This window comes from Vicia villosa, linkage group LG3, assembly GCF_029867415.1.
Source record: "Vicia villosa cultivar HV-30 ecotype Madison, WI linkage group LG3, Vvil1.0, whole genome shotgun sequence".
Classification (NCBI taxonomy): domain Eukaryota; kingdom Viridiplantae; phylum Streptophyta; class Magnoliopsida; order Fabales; family Fabaceae; genus Vicia; species Vicia villosa.
The window spans coordinates 65,380,478-65,394,593 of NC_081182.1; positions in this window are offsets into that span (position 1 = coordinate 65,380,478).

Sequence of the window (14,116 nt, forward strand, 5' to 3'; positions counted from 1 at the left end):
TGAAGATTTCGTTTTGCAAATATGATCCTTCGAAGGGTGAAGACTCGAAGGAGGATGGTTGCTGATGACCGTCTTTGAAGATAAAATGGCTCCTGATGGCCATGTTTCGAGGATGAAGAATTTTAAGTCATAACGAAGATAGTGAATGCTGAAGCTAGTAGGAGTGTATATCTTCGAGACTTAGACAAATTCTACGAAATATGTTAAGTACTGATGCTTAGTGTGTTTTCGTGGTATTTTAATGTTAAGTTATATTGCCACGTGTCGAAGGAGGATTCAGGCGGGAGGATTTGAAATTCGAAGGAGTTTGCATAACTGTCCAGAGACAGATGGCCTTCCGGGGATTCTCATGAGAAACGTGGCATTAGATTAGCGTAGGACCGTTAAGGTCGAAACTAGTATAAATAAGGATTCTAATGTTAGGATTCAGTGTGTTCATTTTGTACAAATCACTCACATATTACTCAAGAATCAAGTTTTAAGAGAAAGAATTCGCTGAGAAATGTACGTATGACACCACCACCATTTTGATACATGTGTATTTTCCTTTATTTTCAAGTATTTTTCGATATTATTGCATTTCGCTTACTTCCTGCCATTTACATTCCTGCACCCTTTATTTTCATGTTATTTATCTTTGAAGTATTTAACATTTCTGCACTTTAAGATTCTTGCACTTTTATAGTTTTTTTCTTATGTTTTATCTTGACTTACCTTTCACTGAAGTTATATTTACGTGTATAACAAAGTGATTGCTAACCTTTATTGTTTCGATTGAGTAATTCCTATTTTCAAGACAAATCACAAACATGGTTCGAATCATCATAAATAACAATCTTTTTGACTATGTCCTAGGATCAATCTAGTCGATCCTGCGAGTAACCAAATCATATTTATTTTAATTTGGAAGACTAGCGGTTGTTTACCGGAAATCAGCGTAAACAAATTGGCACGCCCAGTGGGACAGTGTCAAGCAGATTGTTTTTAATCAATTGTTTTATTTTGTCTAGACAATATCAAGACCTTGTATGAACCTTAGGAACGGTAAATTAACAAACAGTGCATAACCGATTCCCAAACGAAGGTACAACAAGAAAATGGTCGTCACGACCAGTGCAGGGGGAGATCAAGATCCCCCGCAAGGCTCAGGATCAGGAGCGGCAAATTCTACACATGTTTCGACTTCTACTCAAGGAGCGCGGGATACACCGGGTCCAAATGGATCGAGACCCACGGATAGTTCCCAGGCTATACCTGAGAATAATACAGAACCATCAGGGACTATTCCAGTTTCAGTGTCGACTACCGCACCTTCATCCACAAGCGCAAACGAGATACCACTTTTCTCGACAAATGCTGCAAATAACTTATTCAACCCAGGGTCGAACTCTGCGTTTGAATGGAGGCCAAACTACCCATACGGAATGCCATATCCATATGGAACAGGCGTACGAGGGGCAGGACCTACATATGCTACAACTAACAATGCGACATTTTTGCCAAATGTTGGTTCAGTGGGTCGAAGTGCACAAAATACTGGCTTCTCTGCCCAAATACCCAATTTTACCACAAGTAATCAAGCAGTATTCTGACAAGAAATGGATGCAAGCAACCATGATATGTTAGGGGCCTTGGCCAAGGAACTGGCTTCAATTTTGAATCCACTAGCAACAAATATTACTAGTACGAATCGAGAGAATGTGGAGATTTTCCAAAAGATATCATCTCAAATGAATCGAATGGCAGATTTCATGGGAGTTCCATACCCTAAACGAAAGGACAAGCAGCCCTTGTATCGAGAAGAAGGACCCATTATGGAACGTATTCAAGATGTGGTCCCTCCGTCTAGGACAACCACTAATAATGTAGTTGCCCCACAAAGAACAGCGGCAATCGAAGGGAACCAAGTAATATATTTGGAGGCTTCGAATCAAAGAGCTGTTCCCGTTCAACAGGAAATGGAGGAAGTAAGACCCAAATTAAGGATAGTGGGAAGGAACGAACATCCAGATGAAATCGTTCAGAGAGTCAGAAGAGAAAATATGGCTACGGAAAATAACTTAACCGCCATGATAGAAAGGGTTATGGCCAATAACGGCCTTAGTACTGGACTTCGACGTCCAAATTATACATCCCCCATATCAGATTATATCATGCAGACAGAGTTGCCTAGAGGCACTAAAGTACCCAAGTTCACAAAGTTTTCAGGCGAAACTAGCGAGTCAACTGTGGAACATATTGCCAGATACCTGACAGAAGCAGGAGACTTAGCAGGGAACGAGGATTTAAGGATCAAATATTTCTCTAGTTCCCTAACAAAGAATGCTTTTATTTGGTTCACTACTTTACCACCAAATTCGATAGATGCTTGGGCACACTTAGAAAGGTTGTTCCATGAACAGTTCTACATGGGCCAAACTAAGATAAGTCTGAAAGAAATGGCCAGCATTAAGAGGAAGTATACATAACCAATAGATGATTACCTGAATAGGTTCCGACTGTTGAAATCAAGGTGTTTCACAACAGTCCCAGAGCATGAATTGGTCGAAATGGCTGCCGGTGGTCTGGATTATTCAATTAGAAAGAAACTAGATACTCAGTACCTTAGGGATATGGCCCAGTTGGCAGATAGGGTTCGACAAGTCGAACGTTTGAAAGCAGAAAAAGCTAGGGCAAACAAGGGATATAAAAAGGAAAGGGTAGCATACGTCGAGGCGGAAGACGCTGATGACGAATCTTTCAGCGACTCATACGACATAAAAGAGGTCGAAATAGATTTAGCCGAACTGAAAGAAGCGCCACCTTATGCTTGCAAATTACTCAATCCTGCAAATGGAAAAAATCCAGTAGAAAACGATAAGAACGATAGATTCCCTAAGAAAACTTACACATTCGACGTCACTAAGTGTGATGAAATATTTGATTTATTAGTAAAAGATGGCCAAATGATACTGCCTCCAAATTCCAAAATTCCTCCGTTAGAACAACGGAAGAAGAGAGGCTTTTGTAAATATCATGGTTTTTTGGGCCATAAAACCTCACAATGTTTTCTTTTCAGGGATCTAATTCAAAACGCTATCAAGGATGGACGTTTGAAGTTTGCTGACAAGACTAAGAGTCACATGAAGGTCGACACAAATCCTTTGAACATTGCTGAATCTAGCCTGTGTGAACCACTGGATGTCAACATGGTAGAGGTATCTGAGGTAGACATTGCAAAAGCTGAGACAATGTCAACCGGAAAGCAGGCTACTGAAAGCCTAAATGACGATGCAGTCTTCAATACTGATGTTGAAGAATCCTCCAAGATAGAGATAACTGAAGTTTCGAGAGGAAAAACCAGTGAGGCCACTGAAGACCTCAGGGTAAAACTTCAGCAAATCCAGATTTCTGAAGCCCCTCCAGCAGTTGTTAACATGGTCAGTGCCAGACGACCAGTGTCTGAATTTGGCGAATTGGAGACATGGTTGACAAGGCAAAAGGGAAACATTGAAATTCCTCCAAGAGGGGAAAGCCTTAAAGATTATCTCTGGAATTGCCATGAAAAGAATGGCGGAAAACAATGGATGTGTCCAAGGTGTTCGAACATTCTGAATCGAAGGGTCGAAGCCAACTTCGAAAGGGCACGACGCGAAAGATGGGAACACCCCGGGAGAGAACCAAACCCTTTGCTACAAGTGTACCCAAAGATGGAAGAAAGCTTAGTGGGATTTTTGGTCAGATGTCACAGGGAAAACACTGAAGTTGCACTGTGTCCCAGATGTGGGGCAGTCTATGATGAAATGCTGGCACGATCATTCGAGAGGGTGTACTGCTACATGGGTCTAGAAACTCAGGGATTACATCCTAACCTGTATGGTTTCGATATATGGACCCCAACGAAGAGACCTGACAGCCCACATCCTAGGGCTCGAAGGGTAACATTCAAAGTCCCTGCAGATGTACCTAGGGACAGATGGGTGCAAGCCGGTGCAAGAACCAACAAATGGCGAAGTTGGGACCAAGGAGGAAGGACTGCAATGGCATATAGGAAGCAATTTCAAAACTCAAATCGAAGATGTATCGGTTGGAGAATTACAAGGGAAAAAATCCTATGTCCAGATCCCAGTGGAGAAGGCACCAGAGAATGAAAAAGGCTCAAAGAGAATACAGACCAAGAGAAGCTGGAGAGTCTAGTAGCAACCAAGTCCCACACCAGGGGGCAAAGGCAAACAAACCTCCGGTGGAACGCAGACTATTCGAAGCTGAAAATATTTTAGAAGAAGAAGAAAAGATGCATTCCAGTCCTTGGAAGGAAGAGGATAGAATGACAAATGATTTCGATTCTGACGGGGTGTCATCTATAAACCTCAACTGCAACGTTGTGTCTGTACTCCGTCATGAGTTTAATCAGGAAACTGAAGTTGAAGACTGCGAAGAGGCTGATATCGAAGAAATGGCGAAACACAGACCTGTGTGTTACTATGTCCAAAACAACGGTGCAGTTGAAGAGCAGAACGCTTTCTTCGAGAGGCCCGATGAAGGTATGCGAAATCATTTGAAACCACTCTACATAAGGGCTAAAATTGAAGATGTTGGCATTAATAAAGTCCTAGTAGATGGGGGGCAGCAGTGAACCTAATGCCCCAATACATGCTGAAAAGAATTGGTATGTTCGATACCGATATAAGGCCACACAACATGGTTTTATCTAACTATGAAGGCAAGATAGGACAGACACTGGGAGTTGTTCAGGTGAATTTAACAGTTCGCTCAGTCACGAGGCCAACTATGTTTATGGTTATACCAGCAAAAGCAAACTACAATCTTTTGCTCGGAAGAGAATGGATCAACGGAGTTGCAGCTGTGCCATCGACAATGCATCAAAGGGTAACCATTTGGAGAGAAGATGGTATAGTAGAGAATATTGAAGGGGATCAGAGTTACTATATGGCTGAAGTTAATCAAGTTAATAAAACTAACTTCGATAGGAACTTGGCAAACATAGGACCTTGTCATGCTGCAGAAGAGATATATACCCCAAATAAAAATGCGTTGTACTACTTAACTCTACACCCAAATGGGTTCCAGTGGGACAGGGAAATAATGGATGGCCCAACAGACACGGCACCAACAGATAACCGTCCGACAATACGGCCAACAGGCTGGGATGATGACGGTAATCATGTCTGAATCTTCTTTCTTCGAAAAGATTTCGGCTTACGTAGCCGAGAACAAAAGAAGGGCGGCTCTCGAAGCCGAATTACCAATGATCAACACAGTCCTAACCAAAAGAAAAATGACAGATTCAGAGGTACATATGAGCCCTAATTCCCTTGAAGATCTGGTTCAAATCGAAGAGATCCTAGGAGAAGGATCGAGTCAGAGGTTAGACGCAATTTACGATGAAGAGCCTCTGGGATTCGAAAAGGACCCAATGGCATCAAATATAAAGATGTTAGCCCAAGATCCACTCGAAGAAGTAAATCTTGGAGACGAGGGTCAAAAGAGGATAACGTACATCAGCGCAAAATTAGAACCGGCACTAAAAGCAACGGTCATCAAATTGTTGAAAGAAAACAAAGATTGTTTTGCTTGGGATTACGACGAGATGCCTGGTCTAGGAAGAGACTTGGTCGAACTAAAGTTACCAATAAAAGAAGGGAAGAAACCTATAAAGCAAACTCCCAAAAGGTTCGCGCCAGAGATTCATTCAAAGATTAAAGCAGAGGTCAAAAGACTTCTACGTTGCAAGTTCATCCAAACCACAAGGTATGTTGAATGGATTGCTAATATAGTACCTGTAATTAAAAAGAATGGTTCATTAAGAGTATGCATAGATTTTCATGATCTGAATGCAGCCACCCCTAAAGATGAATATCCCATGCCTGTGGCAGAAATGCTAGTAGACTCAGCCGCAGGCTTCGAGTATTTAAGCATGTTGGATGGATATTCTGGATATAATCAGATCTTCATTGCAGAAGAGGATGTGTCCAAAACGGCTTTTCGTTGCCTAGGGGCAATAGGCACCTATGAGTGGGTTGTAATGCCTTTCGGTTTAAAAAATGTCGGGGCAACCTATCAAAGAGCAATGAATTCTATATTCCATGATTTTATAGAAACATTCATGCAAGTTTACATAGATGACATTGCGGTGAAGTCTACTTCAGATTTCAGCCATCTCGATCATCTGAGCCAATCATTCGAAAGAATGAGAAAACATGGCTTGAAGATGAATCCCCTCAAATGTGCTTTCTTTGTGCAGGCAGGTGATTTCTTGGGTTTCGTAGTCCACAAAAAAGGAATAGAAATCAACCAAAATAAGACAAAGGCTATAATGGAAACCAGGCCTCCATCCACGAAGAAAGAATTACAGTCTTTATTGGGGAAGATAAACTTCTTAAGGAGATTTATCTCTAATTTGAGTGGACGCACGCAAGCCTTCTCACCTCTACTACGACTCAAGCAAGGAAAGTTTGAATGGCGTGCGGAACATCAAGAAGCTTTTGATAAAATCAAGCAATACTTGATTCATCCACCAATTCTGTCTCCCCCAAATGGAAAGAAACACATGCGCCTATACATTTCGGCTTCAGATAAAACAATAGGCAGCATGTTAGTACAAGAAGATGAAAGTGGCATCGAAAGAGCCATTTATTACTTAAGTAGAGTACTCAATGATGCTGAGACTAGATACACTGCGATAGAAAAACTCTGCCTTTGTTTGTATTTCTCTTGTATCAAACTTAAGTATTATATAAAGCCAGTTGATCTTTATGTTTCGTCTCATTGTGATGTTATTAAACATATGTTATCGAAGCCAATATTACATAGTCGAATTGGCAAGTGGGCTTTAGCCCTTACTGAATATTCACTAATATTTCAGCCTGTTAAGGCAATGAAAGGTCAGATTGTGTCAGATTTCATTGTTGACCATGCAGTAGTTGAGAGTCATCAACAGTATGTGGATTTGAAACCTTGGAAGCTATACTTCGATGGTTCGACTCATAGAGAGGGAACTGGAGTTGGAATGCTAATAATTTCTCCTGATGGAATTCCAACAAAGCTCAAGTATAAAATCGAGGGTCCTTTTTGCTCCAACAACGAAGCTGAATACGAAGCATTGATCGCCGGACTTGAAGCTTTGTTAGAATTGGGGGCAACCAGAGTCGAAATTAAAGGAGATTCTGAACTGGTGATTAAACAACTGACAAAGGAATACAAATGCATCAAAGAAAATTTGATCATGTACTTTGTCATAGCAAATAGGTTGCTCAAGAAATTCGAATCTGTGGAATTAAAAAACGTCTCAAGGACCAACAACCAAGAAGCAAATGACTTGGCACAGTTAGCCTCAGGATACAGGGTATCAAAAGGGAAGTTAGAGGAACTGATTGAAGTAAGAGGGAGAGCAATGTCTACTAAACTTTCCCCAAGTGATCTGGAGAATTCACAATTAGGTTACTCCAACAAAGAAGAGTTCGAAGTATTAAACATAGACTCATTGACAGATGCAGATTGGAGGAGTCCAATAGTAAACTATCTAAAAAATCCTTCGACAGACACAGACAGGAAGGTGAAATATAGAGCCCTGTCATATTTCCTGATGGGAAACGAATTGTTCAAGAAAACTCCTGAAGGTGTATTGTTGAAATGCTTGGGTGAAGCAGAAGCATATTTGGCTCTTTCAAATGTACACAGTGGAGCATGTGGTGCACATCAAGCAGGACACAAAATGAAATGGCTTCTGTTTCGTTATGGAATGTATTGGCCTTCCATGTTAAAAGACTGCATAGAGTTTGCGAAAGGGTGTCAAGAATGTCAAGAACATGCAGGTATCCAACACGCCCCAGCAAACGAATTAAGTTCAATAGTGAAACCATGGCCTTTTAGGGGATGGGCGCTATATTTGATTGGAGAAATTCACCCCAAATCGTCTAAAGGTCAAAGATACATATTGGTAGGAATAGACTACTTCACAAAATGGGTCGAAGCAATACCACTCGCGAATGTGGATCAAGAGGCCGTGATTGAGTTTATTCGGAAACATATTATATACAGATTTGGAATCCCAGAAAGTATAACTACTGATCAAGGATCAGTGTTCACTGAGCGAAAGATGCAGGACTTCGCCAAAGAAATAGGGTTCAAATTGTTTACTTCTACACCTTACTATGCTCAGGCGAATGGACAAGTTGAAGCAGCAAACAAGGTAATAATTGGTCTTATCAAGAAACATGTGGGGAAAAAACCCAAGAATTGGCATAAAACTTTGGACCAAGCACTTTGGGCTTGTCGAACATCTCCAAAAGAAGCTACAAATACAACGCCTTTCCAACTGACGTTTTGTCACGACGCAGTACTCCCAATCGAGATACATCTGCAGTCAGTAAGGATACAAAGACAGGAAGAAATCCCTCCCAACATATACTGGGAGTTAATGATGAATGAATTAGTAGACCTGGACGAAGATAGACTTCGAGCATTGGAGATGATAAAAAGGCAAAAGGAAAGAGTATCTAGAGCATACAAAAAAAAGGTGAAAGGTAAAACGTTTATCAATAATGACGTAGTTTGGAAAGTTATTTTACCTATAGATCGAAAGAATCAGGCACTTGGTAAATGGTCCCCACACTGGGAAGGACCCTTTCGAATCTTAAAGGTATTTTCGAATAATGCTTACGAAATCGAAGAATTAGCAGAAGATCGCAGGATCTTAAGAGTAAATGGGAAATATCTGAAGAGATATAAACCAAGCATGTACAAAGTAAAGATTGCAAAAACGTAGACATTCAAGGTACTACGTAAGCCAAAATGGTTGAACTAATGCCAAAATGGCTTTGTGATCAAAATATACGATAAATAAAGTAAAGAGACAAAGAAACATCAAAATGTTTGTCATTAGAAAGTGAAAGATTACATGCATTACAAAATGAAGCCGAAGAGCATGACCCAAAACGTTGAAGAGTACAAAAGAGAAAACATGAAAACCTAAGGCAAACCACTTGCTAATTGATCCTTTGGTCTAGACCTTCTAGGGATAGCAGGGGCAAGCTTTCTGCCTCGAACATATCCATGGACCCGGAGTTGCGCATCCTTCTCACTATACCCTTTTTGAGGAATATGTAAGATAGGAGCCTCCCATATGGAAGACACGTCACAACCCCTTGACGAGCAGCAGCCATAGAAACTGCCTCAACAAGCCCTTTGCAGATCATCAAAGTGTCATACCCCAATTTTTGACCCTAAGATCATATATCATTCATATCCCAATCATTAATCAAGAGCTTCACTTGGAAGTTTTGTTTGTGGTGTTGCGCTCACCTCATCAATAAGAGGGACTATCAAGCACCAATGATTGTTTATCTTGTATGCATATTATACTAACCCAAATACCAAAAATATTGCTTTGTTTCTTTGTAGGCTTTTGTTTTGTAGGTACCAAGCCAAGACATGCAATAAACAAGGCATTTTCCACATTTTGGACTGATGAAATCGATTTCCCTCTTGGGTAAATCGATTTCCCTACAGCAATTTTCAACAAAATCACATTCTGGACAGCATGAAATCGATTTCCCTCCTGGGCAAATCGATTTCCCTAGTGTATTTTGCGCCAAATTCTCTTCTGGAACAGAGTGAAATCGATTTCACTCCTGGGGGAAATCGATTTCCTTAAGGCGAAATTCAAAAAAAAATAGAGAGGGAAGCTTGATTTGATTTTGGCACCTATTTTCTTTGACCATTTTTGTCATTTTACCAATTTTCCACCTCACCAAAATAATTCCCTTCATTAATTCCATTTTAACCTCATGTTGCCATTTTTTACCATTTAAATGCCACTTTAATCACCAATTAAACACAAGTTAATTAACTAAGAGCAAATGACCAAATTTCCACTACTCTTGCTCTCATCCTATAAATAGAGGCCACTACTCTCTCATTTCTCAAGCTTGGAGAGCCAAAAAATTGCTTGCAAATTCATTTCTCACCCTTTCCAAAACCCTCACCCAAAGTTCATTTTCATAAGATTAGTGAGATTCACATTGAATCTTGCTAATTTTGAACTAAACCTCCTACATTTCTCTCTTTTCTTTGGTTGTTCATCTCCAAATTTGAAGGATCTATACACTTTGTGCTTGCTCTTGAAGCTACTCCAAGACTTTTGTTCAAGAAGTGGTAATTTGCTAGATCCATGATGTAGATCTTTATTGCTTGTGTTCAATGCATCTTTGATGCTATATTGATGATATTTGCTGGTTTTGTGATGGAAATTTCGTGCTCAAGTTGATGTGTGATCATAAGGTGTTTGTATATTTGTTCAAATCAAGTTTCATGCCTTTAAATGATGTTTTTGCTGAAATTTACACTGATGAAATCGATTTCCTTAAGGCTGAAATCGATTTCCTGCTGAACGTAACTTGTTTTTTTGAAAACTGCACTATGGAAATCGATTTCCCCCTGCATGAAATCGATTTCCTGCTGGCAGAATGTGGTTTTTTGCCTTTTTTATGCTTGTTGTAACTCGGTGAACTGACTTTTGTTCTTATAAGCAATAATGTTGCGGTGAGCAAGAGTCGCCACCGACTTTTATTTTGTCCAATTTTAGGAAAGGTAAAAAGTACAGAAAAAGACCTTTTAAAAAGAAAACGGGCTCGGGGGGTAAGTTATGAAAAGGGAAGGTGCAAGCATCCTTTTCATCCGTAGTTATCTACGGGCTCTTAACTTGCTTAGCTCATGTTTGTTTGTTTGTTTTGAATTGAAAAGGGACATAAGGACTTTAGCGTAAATGCGTAGCCTTAGTATTTCGAAAGAGTTTTGAAAAGATGTTTTTTATTGAGCTAGGTATATTAAGAGCACTACCCTAAATAGTTGGTCTTTTTCTATACCTTTTAAAATTCCTAGGATTTTCCATACTATATAGAAGTAGGAAATCCTTGTTTATTGGACGTGTGGGTCATCGAAGGGTCATCGAGGTCGTTGAAGGCAACAAGTAGAGGTACCCTTAGCAATTTCGAAGGGACGATCGTCACTTTTTCGTAGGCAACAATCGAGGGTCATCGAGGGACTTAGTGACGATTTTATATAGAGGGACCTTTGCTAATGAGTACATCTACATTCCGGGGGCGTGCCCTAGAGGTGAGTGTGTGCAGCAATCACGTGTGTTAAATTCAGTTATTTTTTATTTATCTTTGATTTGAAAATGATCTATCGGTTATTTTTAAATCTTACCATACAATCCTAAACATACATCTAACAAGTATATAGTGCAGAAAGTAAAAAGCAGAGAATAAATCCTAACTATTACAAGGCCTCGGAGTTAGGGGTTTACAATAAAAATTGGGGGAAGTGCTAAAAAATAAAAGAACATAATTGAAACTATTACAAAATATGAGCGCCTATACAATTGTTCTAAGAAAATTAAATAACGATAGAAGATAACATTTGGAAGAAAGTTTTGATGTTTATATTTTTTAGAATGTATTTTAGAATTAAACTAATTATATCCTAAGTTATTTAAAAGGAACAAAATTAAACCCAATACTTTTAATTTAAACTAATAATTATATAATTTTAATTTAAAACTTTTTACAAAATTAATTTAGTTATCAACAAATTAATAAAGTAAATTAGATTTAAATTAAAATAACTAATGTAAAATTGTTTTTTATGAGTTATTATTTTAACGAAACAAAAATTAAAGAAATTAAATACAAGAATATTTACAATTTTGATACTAATAGCAAATTAATTATATAAAAAAAACATTAATTTAAAAAGAAAATTAAATTAATCCTAAATTGATTTTTATTTGATTTTGTGAGATTTTTATCAATTAGAAATAAACAAAGGTTATATACAAACCAAATTAGTTTTTTTTTTTAATTAAGACAAAGTTTAGATTAAGTGAAATAAAAACTAACTCTAACACTATTATTCATTATTATCTTATGAAATGATTTACTGGTTAACTATTTTGTTATTTTAATTTTAGTTAATGATAATTTGGAGACAAAACAAACAAACTATTTGCATTTGGAAGCTCTAACGCGCCACGCAAATAATGACCACCACCTGCATTTGTCAAACCACCGCCCACAGCGGTCATCTTCTTCTTCTCCGACAGCCCTTTCCTCGTAGCACCTACAAATAACACCAAACAAAAAAAAACAAAACCACACAGTTCCATTAAATGTGACATCTTTGATGTCTCAGGAAGAGTTTAGGGTGATTGACTTGGATTGAAGGTGGCTGTAGTGCACAAATCCGTACGCCCTAGTTTTTGAAGTTTTTTTTTGAAAGTTTTGGAACGTGTTCTTGAGGCTGTGAAATCGTATGTTTTTCTTTTTCTCTTTTTCTTGTGTGTGTGATGAGGTTGCCTTTATATAGAGGACAAGAGTGGGAAATGATGGAAAGAACAATGCTTTGATGATCATAAAAGTGAGAGATTATTTCCTAAAAAATTTGAAAACTTTCTAAAACATGAGAGACATGGTCTTTGAAGGAGGTTTAAGGCTAATGAATAAGTTTGATTTTGTTTCTAGAATCCTAAAAAATAGGCGCTACTCTTTATTTGTTTTGATTTTAATAATTATAATAGTAGTAATAATAATATTAACACAAAATAAAAAATAAAAGAAAGTAATAGAAAAAACAAAAATATACTCTGAGTAAAAATAAAATAAATAAAAAGAGATTTGGATTTTTAAAATATTTTATGATTTTTTTGGATTTTTTGTTAAAAATGGGAAAAGGTTAAAAAACATTTTTTTTTAAATAATAAATAAATAAAATACGAAAATAATTTTTAATTAATAAAAAAAAACTTATTTTTTGTGTTTTTTTTAGGGTTAAATACGTTTTTAGTCCCTATAAATATGCGACCCTGCATTTTTAGTCCCTATAAAATTTTCCTTCAATGAATGGTCCTTCTAAAATTTTAATGCATGCAATTTCAGTCCCTACTATTTTCTAAAATTTTAAAAACTGTTTAATTACCCTTTAATTTTTAAATTTTTTAATAAATTTTTTTATATATGTTTAGAATACTGTAAAATATTTATTTATCAAGTTTTAGAATTTTTTAAAATGAGAAGAATTAAATATGAATTTTTCAAATTTCAAAAAATAATGATAAAAGTAATGAAAATCTCAACTTAGAAATTAAATTTTGAATTTCTTTTTTTTCCAGGAACTTTTTAAAACGTTATGAACATGTCTGTAAAACAATCATTTTAAAATACACATTGATTTGACAGTAGGGACTGAAACTAGGTGCATAATAATTTTATAAGGACCATTCATTGAAGAAAAATTCTATAGGGACTAAAAATGCAGGGTCGCATATTTATAGGGACTAAAAACATATTTAACCCTTTTTTTTATTATAAAATAAAAAATAAAATTAAAACTGTTAGAAGTAAATAAAAGGAAAAATGTTAGAGATGGGATTTGAACCCGGGACCTTGCACTTGCAAACCTTACTTCCTTACCGACTGGGCTATGAAAATATATGCGGGCAAATTTTGGGGTATGACACTTGTTTTGGCTTCCTTCTTCCTCCATTTCATTAATATCATTGGATCTAGGATGTTGATAGGTTTGAAAGGACCAAATCCATAATATTAGATGAATGATATTAATGATAGTGTGAGTTGATTGTCTTTTTGTGAATTTTATTCTTCTTCCTCCATTTCATTAATATCATTGGATCTAGGATGTTGATAGGTTTGAAAGGACCAAATCCATAATATTAGATGAATGATATTAATGATAGTGTGAGTTGACTTTACTTTATGCATTTTATCTTCTTCTTCTCCTTTTTTTCTTTTGATCGATGAAAGTCTTAACACTTTGAGAATTCTTATGGATTCTTAGTAAAGACTAGATCGTTACCTATTTTCTTTTCGTGCGGTATTGCTTTCGGAGAATGATCTACATATCATTTCTCTCGCATGCATTAGCACATATTGTTTTGACCGGCCTCGTTGTAGGGTGATTTCTACATAAATCACTTGGCGATCTGCTTAACATAGCGCAATATTTCGTGTCCCGAACAAAAAAGATCAAATATGGAAGAGAATTGTATGCGGTTGATTTAAGACTTATGGAAATTTATCGTGTAGTCGCTATGATTTTA